Here is a 13002-nt window from a genome sequence, read left to right as displayed (position 1 = left end):
CTACAGCCTCAGCGGGGTTTCTTTAAAAGGACAGTGTCACCAGAAAATGACTTATTGTATAAATAAAGTTTTTATGGTGAACAGATTTTGAAAGAATTTCTAATTTTCCATTTTTCTATCTATATTATATAATAATCGTGATATCTTGCAGTTCTCATTCTCACCACTGGGACTAAAACTAAGCTGAGACTTCCTGTTCTGTCTGTGGTGATAAGAGGAGGCTGCTGTAAAGTGATCTGTACAGCATTGCAGCGTCATGTGACACCAGTAGATACAGGACACAATAGCAGCTCCCTGTGGAATGACCTCTTCACAGGTCACAGCGCGCGCTCAGTAATGTCTCACATTCATCTCAAGGGGACAGTGTCTGTCTATTGTCGACTATGTCCATGAGGTTTGCTGTAAAGCATGTCACTAAATGCTGTTTCAGGCAATATGGCCACCCCATAACAATGTACAAAAAGCGAAATAAAAAAATTACAGTCACAAAATAGAAACAGAATAGAATAAAAGATCAAGTTTTAGTATCTGACTTTAATCAGTAACAGAAAATCTCGGGGCCACCTTCCCTTTAATACTGACAGCCCTTTACTATAAAACTAATTGGAGCTGTTTAGGCTATGTTTCCACTTTGGGAATATAGCAGAAAAAGGCGGCCATGAATAATGTTCATGATCATTTTTTGTGGCTGTGATTTTAACAAGATGGCCGCCTCTGCCCGCCATGTTCCCAAAGTGGAAACACAGACTTAACCCCTTAAGGACGGAGCCACTTTTTGTTTTTGCGTTTTCGTTTTTTCCTCCTTGTGTTTAAAAGGCCATAGCACTTGCATTTTTTCACCTAGAGACCCACATGAGCCCTTATTTTTTGCGTCACTAATTGTACTTTGCAATGACAGGCTGAATTTTTGCATAAAGTACACTGCGAAACCAGAAAAAAATTCTAAGTGTGGTAAAATTAAACAAAAAAACGCATTTCTTTTATTTGGGGGGTATTTGTTATTACTCCATTCGCCCTGAGGTAAAACTGACTTGTTATATATGTTCCTCAAGTCGTAACGATTACAATGATATATAACATGTATAACTTATATTGTATCTGATGGCCTGTAAAAAATTCAAAGCATTGTTAACAAATATACGTTCCTTAAAATCGCTCCATTCCCAGGCTTATAGCGCTTTTATCCTTTGGTCTATGGGGCTGTCTGAGGTTTCAATTTTTGTGCAATGATGTTTACTTTCTATCGGTACCTTGATTGCGCATATACGACTTTTTGATCGCTTTTTATAAAATTTTTTCTGGATTTGATGCGACCAAAAATGCGCAATTTTGCACTTTGGGATTTTTTCGCGCTGACGCCGTTTATCGTGCGAGATCAGGAATGTGATTAATAGTTCGGGCGATTACGCACGCGGCGATACCAAACATGTTTATTTATTTATTTTTATTTAAAACCTGGGAAAAGGGGGGTGATTCAAACTTTTATTAGGGGAGGGGGCTTATTACTAATAATTCTTTTTTTTTTTTTTTTTACACATATACTAGAAGCCCCCCTAGGGTTAGGGTTATTCCCCCTGGGGTTAGGGTTATTGCCCCCCTGGGGTTAGGGTTATTCCCCCTGGGGGACTTCTAGTATAAGTACACAGATCTCTCATTGAGATCTTTGCTGTATAGTAATACAGCAAAGATCAATGAGATCGGAACTCGGATGCTTTCAGCTGCTGCAGCCGAAAGCCTCTGAGTGCCGAGCCGCAATCAGCGCCATTTTGGAGCTGGCACCTGTCCGGTACAGATGTGTGGATCGCTGTGGATCGCTGCATGGAGCAATCCACCCCACTAGACACCAGGGAAGTGCTGCGTCCGGTAATCGGATGCAGCTGTCATCTTTGACAGCTGCATCTGATTACTGTATTCGGGCCGTGTCCGCTAATAGCCGCGGCCCCGGGCTACACGCGGCACCCGGGACCAGATCGGGGTTGCCGCGCGGCCCCGCTCTGAACACCTCTTGCGGACACATGAGATACCGACACGTCATGCGTCCTTAACAGTTTAAAGTGTAACTGTCATTTCAGGGTCTTTTTTTCAGAAAACAATAAATATCAATAGTACAAGTGATTATAAGAAACTTTGTAATATGTTTTATTTAGCAAAAGAGTTTCCTTCTGTACTGAAAAAGCTGTTTTCTTAGCTCCCCCCTGACTTCAGAAGAAGCAGGATTTCTGTGTCCATTATGCTCTACTGAGAGGGGAGGGACTGAGAGGAGTGAGTGAGCACGGAACAGTCCTGCACAGCACCCTACAATCTTCTCTCAGCACGTTCGTAGATAAGCTCTGACCTTTCTGACCTCTGAAAACAGCGTTTTATGTGCCCAGACAGTCTACAAACATCTGACCTTCATGTGTCTCCTTCCTGCTCACTCATCCCCCTCAGCCCCTCCCCCCTCCATAGGATATAATGGAGAGAGCAGAACCCGTCTTCACTGGCTTCTCTGTAATGAAGACGTGTTTGCCTGATAATGCACAGATAAGAAGTCAGGGGGGGGGGGAGGCTGGGAGATTGCTTCTTGAGTACAGAAGGAGGCTTTTTTGGCTGATGAAACCTATTATAGAGTTTATTAAAATCGCTTTTACTATTGAACATAGCCTTAATCTGTAGACAACTGATCCTATACATCTTCAGTCATTAAAATCACATCCGAAATGAACATCACATTTACATTTACAAACTTGGGAACATTCTGACTTTTTAGGTAAAAAATGAGCAGGTTCTGTAACATTTGTGAAAACTTCAGGCGATGTGCAAGGGAATTAAAATAGCCCCTTACATCTGTAAATACAAGTGTATATTTATGGAGCTGGAGTGCCGAACCTGCTTATTAAGGTCACACAGACTCCCACATTGTCCCCAGAGAGGAAACTCACAGACTCCAGTGCGAGCGAGCGAGAGAAGGAACAGGAAAAGTAAGTAGACGTCTCCAGAGTCCAGAGGTCCGCGGCCGAGGAGGAGAACTTACAGCCAGGAAGGAGAAAACCTGACATCTGAATGAAGAACGCAGAGAAGTAGAGGTGAGTGGGGAGTCTATCACTGTAGTCGGCAAGAGAGGAACTAATAGGGGGAAAGGGAAGAGCCACCGTGATGCAGAAGCAATAGTAATGATACTAACAAAACGACTGCTGAACTAAGGAAATGTGCAAGAAGATTGTAGAAAGATGAGTAAGAAACTAGTAAGAAGAGGCCAAAATACCATAGAAGTATCACTAAAGGTAAATAGAAAACAATCGCTGCCTTTAGAATGATTGTCAGATGTGTACACGGCTCTGAGGAGTACGGCTTGTGGAAACCAAAAGCACCAGGGTTCTTGTTACCGGTGAGAATCCTAGGACTGTCCAGCCATCTGCCTCCCGACCAGTCTTCCTCTTAGGACACTGTATGGGGACCACTGTACTGGGTGCTGATCACTGGTTAGTTTTTTATTTGCAAAACATAAAAAAAAAATCCTTTTAAGGGTGTGTTCACACATACAGGATCCGCTCCAGATTTGATGGCCCAGATTTGATTTGCTTTAAATCTCCAGCTTCAAATCTGCTGCAGATCCTGTACGTGTGAACACACCCTTAATAAAAAAAAACAGAGACGCTTGAAAGAAAAATCGCGAGACTCTACTCCATTTAATTCTGATTAATTATATTATTATTATTATTATTATTATATTGCGCCACTGAATTCTCGTTAACGTCCAAATAAGATGTCTACGTTATAATCCTCCGATTGCTTCATCTAAGTTATTGTCAGAGTCTTCAGATGGAAGGTTTTTGGCGTCATTGAGACGGTCGTGATTAGAGTTCACACTAGTATCTAGTGACCGTAACTACGCAGCAAAACCTCCTGCACTTTACAGAAAATTGATGCACTATTTGGATGCAATTTTTGACTTGTGTGACACGTGGACCCAGGTCTATAAACCCATAAAGGACCGAGGCAATTTTAGTTTCTCTTCACTTTCGTTTTTCCTCTTTGTGTGTAAAGGCCATAGCGCTTTCATTGTTTCACCGGTACACCCACGTGAGCTGGAGTTTGCAATGACAGAACTCGTTTTTTACCTTTTCCATAAAATATGCTGCAAAACCGAGAAAAAATGATTTGAAATTGGGGAAGGATGAGGGTTTCGTCATTGCTCATCTATGTTCCTCAAGTCAGTACGATTACAGCGATAGGAAACATATAACTTTTTTTCTTATTTTACTGTTTTTTTTAAAATTTAATCCTTTTAAAACAAAGAAATGTGTGTAAAACTTCTCTGTTATGTTGCATGTACACATATTGCTTGCGTGTGTGCAACTTTTGATCAATTTTAGTTAAAATTTTTCCAGATGTGACTAAAAATCTGCAGTTTGGGGGCTTACTTGGGGTCTTTGTATTTGGTTTTGCCTGATTGTATCACAATGAATGATAAATCTAAAGACAGCAGTATTGCATTTAGGCTGGAAAAACACGGCAGTTTTTGTGACAAAACCAGAAGTGGATCCAACAGAAAAGAGAAGCCACCTCCTCCCTGTATTTTCTCCATCCCATTGGAATCCACTTCTGGTTTTGGCACAAATACTGCCGTGTGTTTACAGCTGTATTATTGTAAGTAAGCAGACATTTGCTGTATTTTTACAAGGCAGGACTAGTTGTGCGGCCAGACTGATTGCTGCGTCGTTCCCTTGGCCCATTCAGTGCATTATTGTTGGCTGCACCTGTTACATCAGGCCGTGTGTGGTGCATTGGATGGGTCGCACAAAAGGGCGTTTGCTCATTCATTGTCTGATCGCTTCCCCTTTTAGGGCCTGATCACACTGAGCAAAAGAGGTGGAATTACAAGTGAAGCCCACACTGCAATGTACCTTTAACTGATTGTGATTTCTCACACGCCTCCGCTCTCCACTCAAAGAATTGGCACCAATGTCAATGTCAGGAACTGTCCAGAGCAGCAGCAAATCCCCAGAGAAAACCTCTCCTGCTCTGGACAGTTCCTGACATGGACAGAGGTGGCAGCATAGAGCACGGTGTCAGACTGGAGACAATACACTACTTCCTGCAGGACATACAGCAGCTGATAAGTACTAGAAGACTGGAGATTTTTAAACAGCAGTAATAATAGTCTGTATAACTTGATTGAAAAAAAATGAACAAGATGAACGAGTGCTCTTCCCACTGATGATCTTCTATCTGTCTATGCTTTGTGGAATTACTAGATATACAGTACTGAACCCTTACCCTATTTTTGATCTGATTATAACTTTGTTTTTATTTTAGACGTTTAAACATTCATGAAGACACAGCTGCCACCTGAAGACCTGTCTACGTCCAACCTAGATTCAGGTGAAAAGTTTTACTGTGTAGTTATATAGTGTCCCACTACGGGGGTTCTCCTTGTCTTATACACACCCAGGTTAAACTAGTTCACTCAGGTGCCACAGCTAGGTTATGTAGTGGCTGTGCCCTAATCCAGCCACTAGGTGTCTCACTCTGCCTGTGCACAGCTGCAGTTCATGTAAGAAGGTTGAGCCTGTTCACATTGTCTTACACACCGTTCCTGTCACACGTCCCTATATAAGCTACGGGGATTGCTGGTTAGTTCAGTTGGGGAGCAGAGAAGCTCCAGCCAGAGGCAGAAGTTCTAGTCCAGGGCTATCCTCTGAGTAGTCTAGTTCCAGAGTGCACTGCTGGAACCAACCCCCTTGCCTACGCCATAGATTCTTCACTTCAGAACAGTCACCCCCTAGAGAGAAAAGGCAGAGGGACTGATCCGCAGTAGGGCACAGATGCAAGTTAGCCACTCTCTACTGACTACGCTCGACTATGTGGGAAAACTTTCACTAGTTAGCTTCACCCAGAGACAAAGGCCTGGGACTCGTACTACCTGCCACGGTGGTCACTGATACTGAGCGGCAGAAGGCGGTCAGATAACACAGACTTATCTAAATCTGAGTACAAGTAGATTCTTCAAGATACACACTTCACACACATCCCAGAAGAGTACTGCACTAATCAGGCGATGGCTCCTATCCGGCCCCTATCTACTACTTCAGTTTATTCCTATTTTACCTTCACCTCACGTTACCTACTGAGATATATACTTGTATTGCTCTGAGTATCAAACACTGCTATATTGTACTGAAGATGTTTTTCAAGTAAAGTTACAGCATTGTTTATGTGGGACTCTGTCATCTCTGTCACCGCACCTGCACCTCACACTAGTCTGACCAAAGGTCCAGAGCCCATCTGTCCGGGGGTGAGTGTTACCACTCCTGGCCACCGTGACAAGTCACCCCAAAACACCACAGCCCACCAGCAGGCACAACACCTGCACCAGCACCCCGTGCAAACGCACTGGCAGAGTGGCCAATTACAGAGGGGGCGGGGACTATGACGCCTATGTAGGTGGGGAGATGGGGCACGACAGCTGTGACGCCCCGCCCAGATGACATTGTCCAACAATGATCAAATGCATTTATGACTGGAGAGAAAACAAAGACGTGTGTTATATGGGTTGATATGAGATGTGCAGGAGTTAAGGTCCAGCTTGTTGCTGAGGACGCCATCCATGAAAAGTGTGGGGGAGGGGACAATATCACTTTAAATTGAATTATGTTAGTTCCGTCATTTTAATCTGATTGTACTAATGGTTTGTTTTTTGTTTTCTCAGAGACTTTCCGAACATCTCATGGGGTAAAAATGGAAGAAATGAAACCAAAGGAATCGATAAGTGGGACATCTGATTCAACAGAACCTGCAGAGCCCCTCCAACTCTCATGTAGGATAATTTATAGATAAACAATTTATTTACAAAATCAGAGAGCAAAAGACATCCATGCCCAGGGGTTCTCCACCATCTAGGGTCCTCCACCATCTAGGATCCTCCATCATCTAGGGTCTCTACCATCTAGGGTCCTCCACCATCTAGGGTCCTCTACCATCTAGGGTCCTCCACCATCTAGGATCCTCTACCATCTAGGGACTCTACCATCTAGGGTCCTCCACCATCTAGGGTCTCTACCATCTAGGGTCCTCTATCATCTAGGGTCTCTACCATCTAGGGTCCTCCACCTTCATTTACTCTTAAAGAGGTATTCTCATCCCGGCTAATATAGTTAAGCTTGTAGGGCTTGTCAAGTTTTTCCTCCCATTGTTGACAGCTCGGTGTCTAAGTTACCGACCACCTCTCTGCTGTAAAGCATTGGTCTGGCTGGTGTATATATACACTAGCTATGATGCAGATGTATTATAAATATAGTATGAGGCTATGTTCACACTATGTAAAACAATGGACGCTGTTGAACATATTTCTGTGGCCGATACCGCCATATCGGCCACAGGAACATTATTTTATTTCTATATCCAAAAAGAAGTGTAGGACGGCACTCACTGATGTGAATAAACAATCCGGCTTTATTCAGGCAACATGGGGGAGAGAAGTCGAGTGACCTCGGTTTTGCGGCTACCGCCGCTTTTTCGGTCCTGTACAAAGCGGCGCTCTAGCAAAACCGAGGTCACCCGACCTCTCTCCCCCATGTTGCTTCATGTTGCCATAATAAAGCCGGATTGTTTATTCACATCGGTGAGTGCCGTCCTACACTTCTTTTTGGATTTATTACTATATTGTCGTTTCTGGGACTGAGCACCATAGAGTGTCTGGTGAACACGACCGTCTGGGACCTGTGAGTGGGGAGCCAGGTTGTGCGATCTTCTTTCATCTTTTTTTATTGTATTTTATTTCTATTTGGATTGCACCTTTGGGTCTGCCTGTAATCCAATTAGCCATAGCCCTCTGTGCAATACACGGCCGGCAACACGGCCAGACAGATGAGACGCCCTAACAGCTGACCGATGGGGGTGCCAAGTGTCGGTGGCAGGTTATGCTATTAATGTATAATGCTTGGACCCCTTTAAACTGCCATGTTGTTAGGCTAGGCTGAGAGCCTTGGGTTCCTAGTGAAGGCGGTGAGCTCCTTTGGCCTACATGTCTCCTCCCAGGCTCATCACTGTTTGCCATTACCTCTGTCTAAGCACCAATCACTAACTGTGCTATTACTAAACTCTGCCTCCCTTCCGGAAGATTCTTAGTTTTATTGATAAGAAACCTGTATTAGGGGCAGGGGCAGCCTATGACTGCATAATGCCAAAACGGCCACAGGCCAGTAAACCTCCTTCCTACCCTTTCCTACCATATCTTCATTCTGTTATTCAGTAACGTTACATGTCTTTGATTCCGTTCAGTGGGGTATGTGATCCCCGTTATCTAGGCTTTGGGGCAGTTAGCGGGTGGTAACTAGTCGCATCTCTCTGCGGGTGAGCGCACTCTGCAGGGATGGCTGACAGGCAAAGAGACTTTTATGTCCCGGAACGGCACAGAGAGCCGCGACTAGTTGTGGCCTGGTCTCAGCCCTTACGCCTAGATAGCGGGGATGTGAATAGTCAGCGCACCGGAATAGAAGTCATCATATCTGCATTTGCTCTGGCTTTTTTGGACACTGCAATATAAACAGAACACTACAATATATGCCAACACATACAGGCCTGAAGAAGCCCAAAGGACATATCCCGGCCCTCCTTGTATAACTGGAACGCTAGGCCAAAAAGAAAAATGATGACTATGTGGAAGAGTTGCACAAAGTAGCTGAAATGCCTGAAAAAGGTATCGGAAAAAGTCACAGAAAAAAAAACTGTGTAAATGATGTCAGTAGAGATGAGCGAACCTGGAGCATGCTGGAGTCCATCCGAACCCGATCGTTCGGCATGTGATTAGCGGTGGCTGCTGAAGTTGGATAAAGCCCTAAGGCTATGTGGAAATCATGGATATAGTCATTGGCTGTATCCATGTTTTCCAGACAACCTTAGAGCTTTATCCAAGTTCAGCAGCCGCCGCTAATCAAATACTGAATGTTCAGGTTCGGATGGACTCGAACCTGCTTCGCTCATCTCTAATGTTCAGCAAAAGTAATAGAATCTGTGAATTTCGTGTCCCCTAGTACCCTGAGTCCATTGAAAAAACCTTGGCACCACAAAAAAAATATTTGTAGACCTATTTAATATATGTTTTTAAACAAAGGAAAATTATGTGTCCAAAACATCAATAGATAAAAAGAGCTGATCTATGGGAATTTGCAGCGAATACTCTTGGCTTCTTCTTGCAGGTCATTCTTCTTTGCCAACTCCGGTGACCCAAGCACCAAAAATCACCAATGGAACACAATATCATCCTCACCCAGACGCCATGTTCCCTCCCAACCCCAAGACCAGTTCTAAGAAGAAGGTCTCTTCCCAGCCATCGCTTAAGAAACAGACCAGTCAAACAAGTAATGAAGGAAGCGAGGCCCCGTACCTCCCACCGGGAGCCCAAGAGGGTAAGTGGAGACTCTGTACAAGGTTACTCATTATATATATATATATATATATATATATATATATATATATATATATATATATATATATATATATACACTACTGCTCATACATTTTAGAACACCTCAGTATCCCTGTTCTTTTACACTAACACAGTCCCAGTACATAAAATAACGTGAAATTGTCATAACAATCAATATATGTCAAACATAGATAACAATATATATATGTTATGTGAGATAGTGACTGGGGAAGTAATAGATGGCAGGGAGCGCTGTTTGGATAAAACCTTATCTGGCTTTGTAATGAAGCCAAAATAGGACCTGGAGTTTTCTGGATTGGGGAAGAGTTGGGCGGGTTCCCCAATCCATAGTCCAGTGGTAGTGGACAAGGCTGAGGCCTAATCAGCTGCATATAGAGAAGCCAGGCAGAGTGTTCAGCCTCCTCCTCAGTCCTGTGTCATGGCTGGAGGTGCCAAGTTACTATGTGAGGAGCTGTACCAGTGCCTGGTAGTGAGCTGCTGGAGTTAGTTACAGGTGATATGGTTAGTCAGTGCTCAGACGAGCAGGTTTTGTTTTGTGTTTTGCCATTGAATCTGCCTGATGTGTAAAGGCTGTTTATTTTCTGTTGCCGGCACCACAATAAACTGGACTTTTATTATTGGACTTTATGCCTGAGTGTCCCTGTCTCTGTCTGCCAAGTGAGTCAATCCTGCATATACCACAGCTAATTCCCACATATGGTGCTTCGGATGCGGGCAGACTCTTAAAGAGACATACACAGCACTAAGAGACTTTTGCTGCAGTATGCTAAAAATGGAGGATATACTGAAGCAATGGCTAATGCAAGTCTCCAACAGGCTGCTGCCAACCAGATGTAGGTCAGTGCAACCTTACGAGAAGCCAACGCTACCCAGCGGCGGGTACATGAGGAAGCCATGCGTGCCCAGGCAGAAACCAATTCCTTGCTGCTGGAGTCCAATAAACTGGCCTGTAAGGAACAGCAGCAGATTAATCAGCAATTGCAGGAACAAATGCAGACTGTAGCTGAGAGAGTTCAGAGGCCCCAACCAGGGCTTCCTACAGTCCGTGCTGCAGTTCAGACATCGCTGCAAAAGATGACCCTCACAGATGATGTCGAGGCCTACCTCATGGTCTTTGAGCAGGTGGCGGAGCGGGAGAAGTTACCTGCAGATCAGTGGGCTGACGTTGTGGCCCCTTTCCTGACTGGAGAGTCGCAAAAAGCCTATTTTGACCTGAGTGAGCAGGATGCCAAGGACTACACCAAGCTTAAAGCAGAGATTCTGGCCCGTCTGGGTGTCCACTTAAATGTTCGTGCACGACTGGTGCACATAGGACTTTTGCTGAGCACCTACCTGCTAGGTCACAGATGTATGACCTCATCCATCTGGTGAGAAAATGGCTACAGCCGGAGGAGCCAACTCCTGCACAGATGATGGAGAGAGTGGTGGTGGACAAGTACATCCGTTCCTTACCCCCTAAGATCTAACGCTGGGTCGGTCAAGGAGATCCAAAAGATGCTGATCAGCTGGTCAACCTGATTGAGAGGTACAGAGCGACTGAAGATCTACTCCAAGAAGTGCCTCCTGGACGTGGTAACCCCAGGAATAGCAAAATGTCCGGATCACCCGGTAAGACTGTTCCTTTTACTAAAGGGGTGAAAACGCTGATAAGGGAGGTGGCTCAGAGGGGGAGCAGCAGCGTGGAGGGTCCAGAGGGGCTCAGATGTCCAGACCAGGTTCTCAGGTTGGGGACCAGGGCCGCATACAGTGTTGGCGGTGTCGTGGATATGGTCATATTGCTGTAAACTGTCCCCTGGATACTGAGCCTATGGACGGTGATTCAGCAAGACGACTATCGTTGTTTGCTCGACCTGTCTGTACTGCTGAGACTGAACAGCATCTGTGCACAGTCACTGGGTTCACACTACGTATATTTCAGTCAGTATTGTGGTCCTCATATTGCAACCAAAACCAGGAGTGGATTGAAAACACAGAAAGAATCTGTTCACACAATGTTGAAATTGAGTGGATGGCCGCCATATAACAGTAAATAACGGCCATTATTTCAATACAACAACCGTTGTTTTAAAATAACAGCAAATATTTGCCATTAAATGACGGCCATCCACTCAATTTCAACATTGTGTGAACAGATCCTTTCTGTGTTTTCAATCCACTCCTGGTTTTGGTTGCAATATGAGGACCACAATACTGACTGAAATATACGTAGTGTGAACCCAGCCTTAGTAAAAGTGAATGGGTGTACGGTACGTGCACTACTGGACTCTGGTGCATGCCAGCCTGTTAGACCCTGACACTATCAGAGGACATTGCATAGGGGGTTTGTGCATACATGGGGATACTAAAGAATATCCTGCAGCCTTGATCACCCTAGAGACTAAGGGCCCTATTCCACCGGACAATTATCGTTTGCATAATCGTTAACGATTAACGATCTCAAAGGACCACTATTGAGAAAGACCTGAAAACGTTCACTCATTTCCATGGAACGATAATCGTTACTTATGATCATATTTGCGATAGTTTTTTCTTCGCTATTGCGTTCGTATCTACTGCAAACGACCGAACGACGTCTTATTCAATGCGAACGATTTGCGAACGTTTTGCAAAAGAGCAATGATAAAAATAGGTCCAGGTCTTATAAAGCGATCAACGATTTCTCGTTCGGTCGTTAATCGTTAACTGCTATTCAAACTAACGATTATCGTTTAGATTCGAACGATTTAACAATAATCTGAACGATAATCGTCCGGTGGAATAGGGCCCTAAGTGCTTGTGATGACAACGTGTGCCCTGTGATAAGCCCTGAACCCTTTACCACAGATGTAGAAGTGCCAGCACTAGGGGTGACCTCTGATCCTGATAATGTTCCCCTAGAGGTTCTTGCTGGTGATACAGAGGATAGTGGGGAGATGCCTGAGTTAGAGGTCTCCCGTGATAATTCTGGTACTATACAACTCAGAGATCCCACGTTAATAAAAGCCAGGGAAAATGTGAAAGTCCTAAATGGGGTGCCACAATTTCCAGGGGCTGATAAAACATTCCCCCACATGGCTCTTAACCATGAGCTGTTGTACCAAGTACCAGCTTGTAGTTCCACAGCCATATCGTAAAATGGTGTTAGACCTAGCTCATAAGCATGTGCTCGGAGGACACCTTGGTTGCAACAGAACCAGAGAACTCATTCTACAGCGTTTTTTCTGGCCAGGTGTATATACTGAAGTGCAGAGGTACAGTGAGTCGTGCCCTGAGTGTCCGCTGACTGCTCCTATGCCACATTTCCGGAGTCCTCTGGTTCCTCTGCCCGTAGGTCCCTTTTGAGAGGATTGGCATGGACCTAGTTGGCCCTTTAAATCTGTTAGGGGGCATCAGTATATCCTGGTGGTGTTGGATTACGCCACCCGTTATCCTGAGGCATTCCCGTTGAGAAACACCTCTTCCAAGACCATTGCCCGAGAACTGTTCAACGTGTTTTCCCGTACTGGCATACCCAAAGAAATACTCACTGACCAGGGTACCCCCTTCATGTCCAAAATCTTGAAGGAACTGTGTAAACTGTTGAAAATAAAACA

The sequence above is a fragment of the Dendropsophus ebraccatus genome, chromosome 11, assembly GCF_027789765.1.
Source record: "Dendropsophus ebraccatus isolate aDenEbr1 chromosome 11, aDenEbr1.pat, whole genome shotgun sequence".
NCBI classification, from domain to species: Eukaryota; Metazoa; Chordata; class Amphibia; order Anura; family Hylidae; genus Dendropsophus; species Dendropsophus ebraccatus.
The sequence above is the reverse complement of the archived record's forward strand: the minus strand, read 5'-3'. Positions refer to the sequence as shown.